This window comes from Dromiciops gliroides, chromosome 2 (genome assembly GCF_019393635.1).
Source record: "Dromiciops gliroides isolate mDroGli1 chromosome 2, mDroGli1.pri, whole genome shotgun sequence".
In the NCBI taxonomy this organism is placed as follows: domain Eukaryota; kingdom Metazoa; phylum Chordata; class Mammalia; order Microbiotheria; family Microbiotheriidae; genus Dromiciops; species Dromiciops gliroides.
In genome coordinates, this window is record NC_057862.1 from 216,722,036 (window position 1) to 216,729,073 (window position 7,038).

Below are 7,038 nucleotides of genomic sequence, written 5' to 3' on the forward strand. Positions count from 1 at the left end.
ATATTTTTTAGTCAATCCATTCTGTAACCTCACTTATCCCTGCAGGTAGTAAACGATAAACACTAGTATTAAATATTACCCAGGGTTTTGTATATATGGATACCAATAAAAACCACATACTTATTAGGGACAATAACTGCCTTCCACCATGCTTACCCTGTACAAATTATGTATTCACTCAACTCCCAATCAAGAAAATAGCTTATTCCCTGCCTCAAGCTTTGTATTCACATGAGAATTTGAAAAGGCAATTCTCTACAGTTAAAGAACTATAAGATAGCAAGATACATTCTGTAACAGAATACAGTAAATAGTGATAGAACTGGAAATCTGGAGTTTTCTCTGAACCTTACCCTCACTCTTTCTCTTTCCCCAGCCCCAATCTATTCTATCAATCTAAAAGCTGAAATTCTTCCTGGAGCACCTGAAAAGATTTAGAAGGAACAGCTATGTTTGCTGCATACTGATAGCCATCCCTAATCTATTCTGAGAAGGTCAAGTTTTCCATAGTTAAAGCCTGTTTGTTATTTAGGCCTGGAAGAAGTTAGAGGCATTTTCTTTTAGAAAATAGAATTTAGATTGAGCATTTGATTTCAGAGTGTCATATACCGTACCTACATGGAATAGGTTAGATGTTGTAAGGATAACTTCTCAGTAGGAGAAGTTGATAGGTTGTGTTTTCTCTTGTTAGTGACCTATGACATCTGCTATCTTCACTTCCTCAGAAGCCCGCTACACTTGAGATTTGATGGGACACAAAGAAAGATTGGCTCTCCTGGAGCTAGAATCAGAGCAATGGAAAAAAGCTGAAATCAACTGAAGATGACTTAAGAAATACATATCCAAGTTGTAGAGTATCAGCTGTGGGAAAAGTAAGGGAGGTGAGCAAGAAAAAGTAAGTCCTCTAAGTATCTGCCTCACTCAGAAAACCCTTGCAAAATCCTATTTTTTTCCTGCTCTCAAAGGTGTTCGCCAAGTTTATAGCACCCTGCTTGGGACCCTCTCTACCAAGCTGTGCCTTGGCACAGCTCACCTTTTAGATGCTTCACGATGTAATTTCTCTAATCTCTCCCTTTCTGATGTTATTTTTCTGTACTATTATTAAATGTATTAGTCTAATATCACGCCATTTAGAGCTTGATTAAAGACTCTAGTTTATTGCTCTGTTTCAAGTATGTCGATTTTTAATCCCTCCCCCAAAATCCTAAGGTCCTTGGGGGCAAGGACTTTCTTTCCATTTTGTATGACCAACCCCAGACACAGTGTTTTACACACTTTAGGTCTCTAATCAATACTTGCTAAGTTAAATATATTTATGTTTGTAGCCACTTGTTTTGTACTCTAGTGCCTAGCACAGTGATGGAAGCCTTCAATAAGTATTTCAATGACTATCCAGTAAGGAATGGGTAAAGTTCACTTGAAACTATAATTTAGGCTGAGTCCCAGGCAATAATCTATTGGGGCTGATTGTTAAATTTTCAATGTGTATATTTACACCTCAGAAATGTATAAACACCACAAATCGGGGCTCGACTTATTCTGTTGATAATCTTAGACTTAAGAAAGTGATGGATGTAACTGGAAAATAAGAAAATACTTTTATTTTTTTAAAAAGAAAGCAATGGAGAAAATAATGCAGATTAAACTTAAAAGTATGTCAAATAGATGTCTCCTCCTCTCCCCAGAGAGTCAGTTGTTAAACATTTCCCAGCATCCATGTCCTAAGAAGACTTCATCTGGTAGTTTATACTATAATTCTTCCAGACAGGTATGGGAAGAAGGCTATGGGTAAAGCCTAAATAAGATCAGAGACTCAGTATCATAGATGTAGAGTTTTAAGAGACCTCCTTTTACATATCAAGAGCAGTAGACCCAGAGAAATGTTTTATTCAAAGTCACATAACTTTAAATGGCAGAATAAGGATTTGAACACAAGTCCTCTGACTTGAAATCCAATTGTCTTCTTAGTACACCACACTGTATCCTAGTTTTCAGTTCTTGTACAGGGTGGGTGGAAAGTCATGAATATTTAATTATTCCTTTAATTTACAATACCAGGGCAGCTAGGTGGTTTAGTGGATAGAGCACCAGTCCAGGATTCAGGAGGACCTGAGTTCAAATCTGACCTCAGACACTTGACACTTACTAGCTGTGTAACCTTGGGCAAGTCACTTAACCCCAATTGCCTCGACAAAAAAAAAAAAAAGAAAAAAAAGAAAAAAATGTACAATACCATAGCATCATATACAGTATCTGCAGGAAATGAATTTATATTATGTGTGAAAAATCAAATCTTGTAAATGGTGAAAAAAAAAAGATAAAAAAAATGTTAAGTTATTAAAACGGGGCAGCTAGGTGGCACAGTGGATAAAGCACCAGCTCTGGATTCAGGAGGACCTGAGTTCAAATCCAGCCTCAGACACTTGACACTTACTAGCTGTGTGACCCTGGGCAAATCACTTAACGCCCATTGCCCTGATAAAATAAAATAAAATAAAATAAAATAAAGTGACTAGTTAAGGAGAAGTACTCTGTATGTAATTCCCTTACCTAATAAGTCACCTCTGAATTTGACTTATACATCAGGAATACTGAAAAGTTGAGCTATCTAAAATGTCAGTTTATTGTAATGTGTACCTTTTTAAAAATGTAACCTTTTATCTGGGCATTTGTTTAGAATATTTGAAAAATGAAAACAAATGTAACCATGTGGATTTTGATTAAAGCTAAAAATAATCAGAATATCAACCTTTTCTCCTTGATAATCTCTTCTTTCTAGGCTTTTTGTGACACTACTCTCTCCTACTTCTCCTCCTATCTGACCACTCCTCAGTTTTCTTTACTAGATCTTCATCCAGGGAATGCCCACAAATTGTGCAGGTACTATAGGACCTTTTCTATCTATACTATTTATATAAGGTATAAATTTATATTATATTATATTTATCTAATGTATTTTTATATTATATTATATATTTATATTATATATAATTATATTTATATAAGGTTAAGTCATTTTTTTCCATTGTGTCCGACTATACGTGACCCCATTTGGGTTTTTCTGGGCAGAAATACTGGAGTGGTTTGCCATATCCTTCTCCAGCTCATTTTACAGATCAGGAATTGAGGCAAACAGGGTTAAGTAAATTTCCCAGGGTTACACTGCTAGTGAGTGTCTGAAACTGGATTTGGACTCAGGAAGTTTAGTCTTCCTAGGCCCAGCGCTCCATCTACTGGGCCACTTAGCTGCCCCCAGTCTACATAGAGATTGAATGATCTTTACTATGATGATCATTTGCAAGCCTATTTATCCAGCCCTAAAACTTCCCTCTTGACCCCCAGTCCCACATTTCCAACTGCCTATTGAACATCTCAAAATGGATGTCCAGTAGACATCTTAAACTCACACATGTGCAAAATTGAACTCATCACCTCCTCCCCACCCCCCTTTACATTTTCCTATTAATGCCAGAATTCCATGATCCTTCTAACAAAACAGGCTAAGTCAAGTAGCTGTCATTCTCTACTTTTCACTTTCTCACACTACCCCTCCATATCCAATCAGTTCTCAAGTCCAGTCTTTCTACCTTTGTTTGCAACATCTCTTCTAAACTCCCCTTCTCTTCTCCCACAGTGCCACCAGCCTGGAGAAGGTCCTTATCACCTCAGGCCTGGACTACTATAATTGCCTGCTGCTAGGTCTCCCTGCCTCAAAGCACTCCAGTCCACTCTCCATTCAGCTGTCCAAGTGATCTTCTTAAAGGTCAGGTCTGACCAAGTCATCTCCCTACTCAAGAAACTCCAGTAGCTCCTTATCACTTCCAGGACCTAATTTAAAATCTTTGGTTATTATTTAAAGCCCTTCATAATCCCTAAATTCCCACCCATTTTATATCTTTCCTCCCTCTCCCTCCCCCCAACTCTTCTACCCAATGACACTAATTTCCTTGCTATCCCTGGAACGAGACACTCTATCTCTGGCATTCTTTCTGGCTATCCCCCATTCCTAGAATGCTGTTCCCTCTCATGTCTACTTCTAGCCTTCCCTGGCTCCCTTCAGATGCCAGCTAAAAACCCCACCTTCCACTGTAAACCTTTCTCGGATCCCCTTTAATTCCAGTGCCTACCGTCTGTGATTATCTTCAATTTATACTGTATAAATCTAGTCTTTGTTAGTCATTTGCACCTTGTCTATCCTATTAGCCCAAGCCCTTCAAGAGCAAAAACTTTTTTTTGTCCCCCAAATTTATTACAGTGCCTGGAACTGGTTGGTAAGCACTTAATAAATGTTTATGGAATGACTGTAAAAACAAAAGATATCAATATATATTTTTAAAGGAAATCCTAGGGGAAATCAAACTTTTTAAACGAGAAAAAATTCAAAGATTTTTGTTGTTGTTGTTCCCCAGACTTGGGACACAAAGTAAAAACTCTAGAGGTTCAGAGAGTTGTCATGGCTCACTTTGATCCATGGATGTGGGGAAGGAAAGATTGAGGCGGGGAGGATGGAGCATGGATAGGAGACATACTGGCACCTCTCCGCCTCCAAGGTCCCCTCAGGAGAAACAGAAGCCGGTCTCCCCACGCGCATGCGTCTGGTCCGGATGCCTATGTGTTATGGCCAGGAAAAATCCTAGCCTGAGACCGCAGAAACATCAGGAGGGGAAAACAGACGCCAAGATACTGTTTCCTAGGTGACGGAACTCCGCCCCAAGCTACTGTTTCCTAGGCGACGGCACTCCACCTCCTCCCTCTTCCTTTTGAAGCTGGCCCAGGATTGGGGAGGAGAGAAAGAGGAGGGAAGTAGGTGGGGTCATTGGTTGCTATGATACCGGAACCACTTCTCTCCAATCGCTGGTTTACCAGAGAGATGGAGGGTGTCCTTTTCTGTAGGGTAAATGAACTTGAGGACCAGATGCGTGAGAATGTGCCTCATGTGTATAGATGGGCTAGGCCTGTCGTAGGATCTTAATAAGTGCTTGTTGCTCCGGGCTCAGCCAGGTGTAACATCCTCAATTCACTTCTGGCCTCATATGTAGGCATTCCAAGTTTTTTGTATACTTATTAATAACTATGTAGACGAAGAGCAGAGTCGCCATAACTCCAACTGAGGATAGGAAAGAGGTCGTAGAAAAGTTGCTTTCGTTAGTTACACCTGGAAGAGGAGGGCATCTAGACCCTACCCCTCTTACTGAAGAAGAAACCGAGGACGAGGATGGGAATGTAAAAAAAAAAAAAAAAGGAACAGGTCTAAAAATAAAAGTTATTTTTACAGTTTGCATATATTCGAATTTTGAATGCTTTTTTGAAACTCTTGTCTTGCAGCTATTGAGTTTTCAAGGACTACCCAGGAATCACTAACTTGTACTCCTAAAGGGAAAAAAAATGAAGCTTAGACGTATTCACTGACAGCAGTAAGAAATTCAACTGATGGTTTTTTGGAGATAATAAAATGTCTTATGTAAAAACCAAACAATCTATTGTATCTTTTTTATATTATAGAAGAAAACTGATCCTATGGGTTTCATTGGGTAATTTCAAGAGTTTGAATTTTAGAACACTAACCAAACATTTCCAGTAGCATCATTAGCTTCAAGGAATTACTTATTTTCAACTCCTTCACAGTCAAAACTAGATTCTAGAAATCTTCCATATTCACAAAAATGAATTATTTAATTCATCTTTTTCAGCCACAGGATAAGTTGTAAATCTTGAAAGAGCATGAATTCATTTGTAACTGCAGTAAAGTTTTAATAGAACGAACATATTTGTTGCAGAAAGAGCTAACTATTAGTACACTTCAAAATGAATCCTGTATTTGTCTCAGAAAAGAATTTAAGTAGATGAACCTCTTTCTCAATTATTAAGAATATTTTCACAGCAGATATCATTTGCTTGTTAAATATTTGGTAGAAATGTAAATCTGTTTAGACTTTTTCTCCTCAGCATTTCATTTTTCTTTTAAAGACTGGGTTACAAAGACATTCCCAAAACAATAAAAAATACCAATTTGTCCAAAAATATTTATAACAACTCTTTTTATGGTGGCTAAGAATTAGAAATCAAAGGAATGCCCATCAATTGGGGAATGACTAAACAAACTGGGTTATATGATAGTGATGTAATATTATTGTCCTATAAGAAATGACAAGCAGGATGACTTCAGAACTGATGTATAGTGATGAGAGCAGAACCAAGAGAACATTGTGCACAGAGACAGCAATATTGTTTGATGAAGAACTGTGAAATACTTAACCATTCTCAACAATACAATGATCCAAGACAATCCCAAAGGATTGTTGATGAAACATACTATCCACCTCCAAAGAAAGAACTGATATTGATGGAACACAGACTGAAGCATGCTATTTTTCATTTTAATGTTTTTCTTTTATTCAAGTTTTCTTATACAAAATAACTAATATGGTAATGTATTACATAATCAGACGTGTATAATCTATATCTGCTTGCTGCTTCAGGGAAAGATGAGGGGAGGGAGGGAGGGAGGGAAGAGGGATAAAAATTGGAACCCAAAACTATAAATAATATAAATCAATCAATCAATTAATTAAGCAAATAAAATAAATAAATAAATAAAATGTAGTCTATTAAATGTTCAATAGTATTATGTCTAAAAAATTGATTATATACCTTTATTAAAAATACTTTATTGCAGGGCAGCTCGGTGGCACAGTGGATAAAGCACCGGCCCTGGATTCAGGAGGACCTGAGTTCAAATCTGGCCTCTGATCCACTGGAGAAGAAAATGGCAAACCACTTCGGTATCTTTGCTAAGAAAATTGCCTTTCTAACCTTGGGGCTCATCTTACAATGTCATATCTTTAAGTATTTTAATACTATCCATGCAATTTTCTTAGCAAAGATACTGAAGTAGTTTGCCATTTTCTTCTCCAGTGGATCATCTTTTTTCAGAACTCTCCACTATGATCTGTCTGTGTTGGGTAACCTTGTGTGACATAGCTCATGTTTCATGAAGCTACACAAGCCCCTCCACAATGACAAGGCACTGATTCAGGA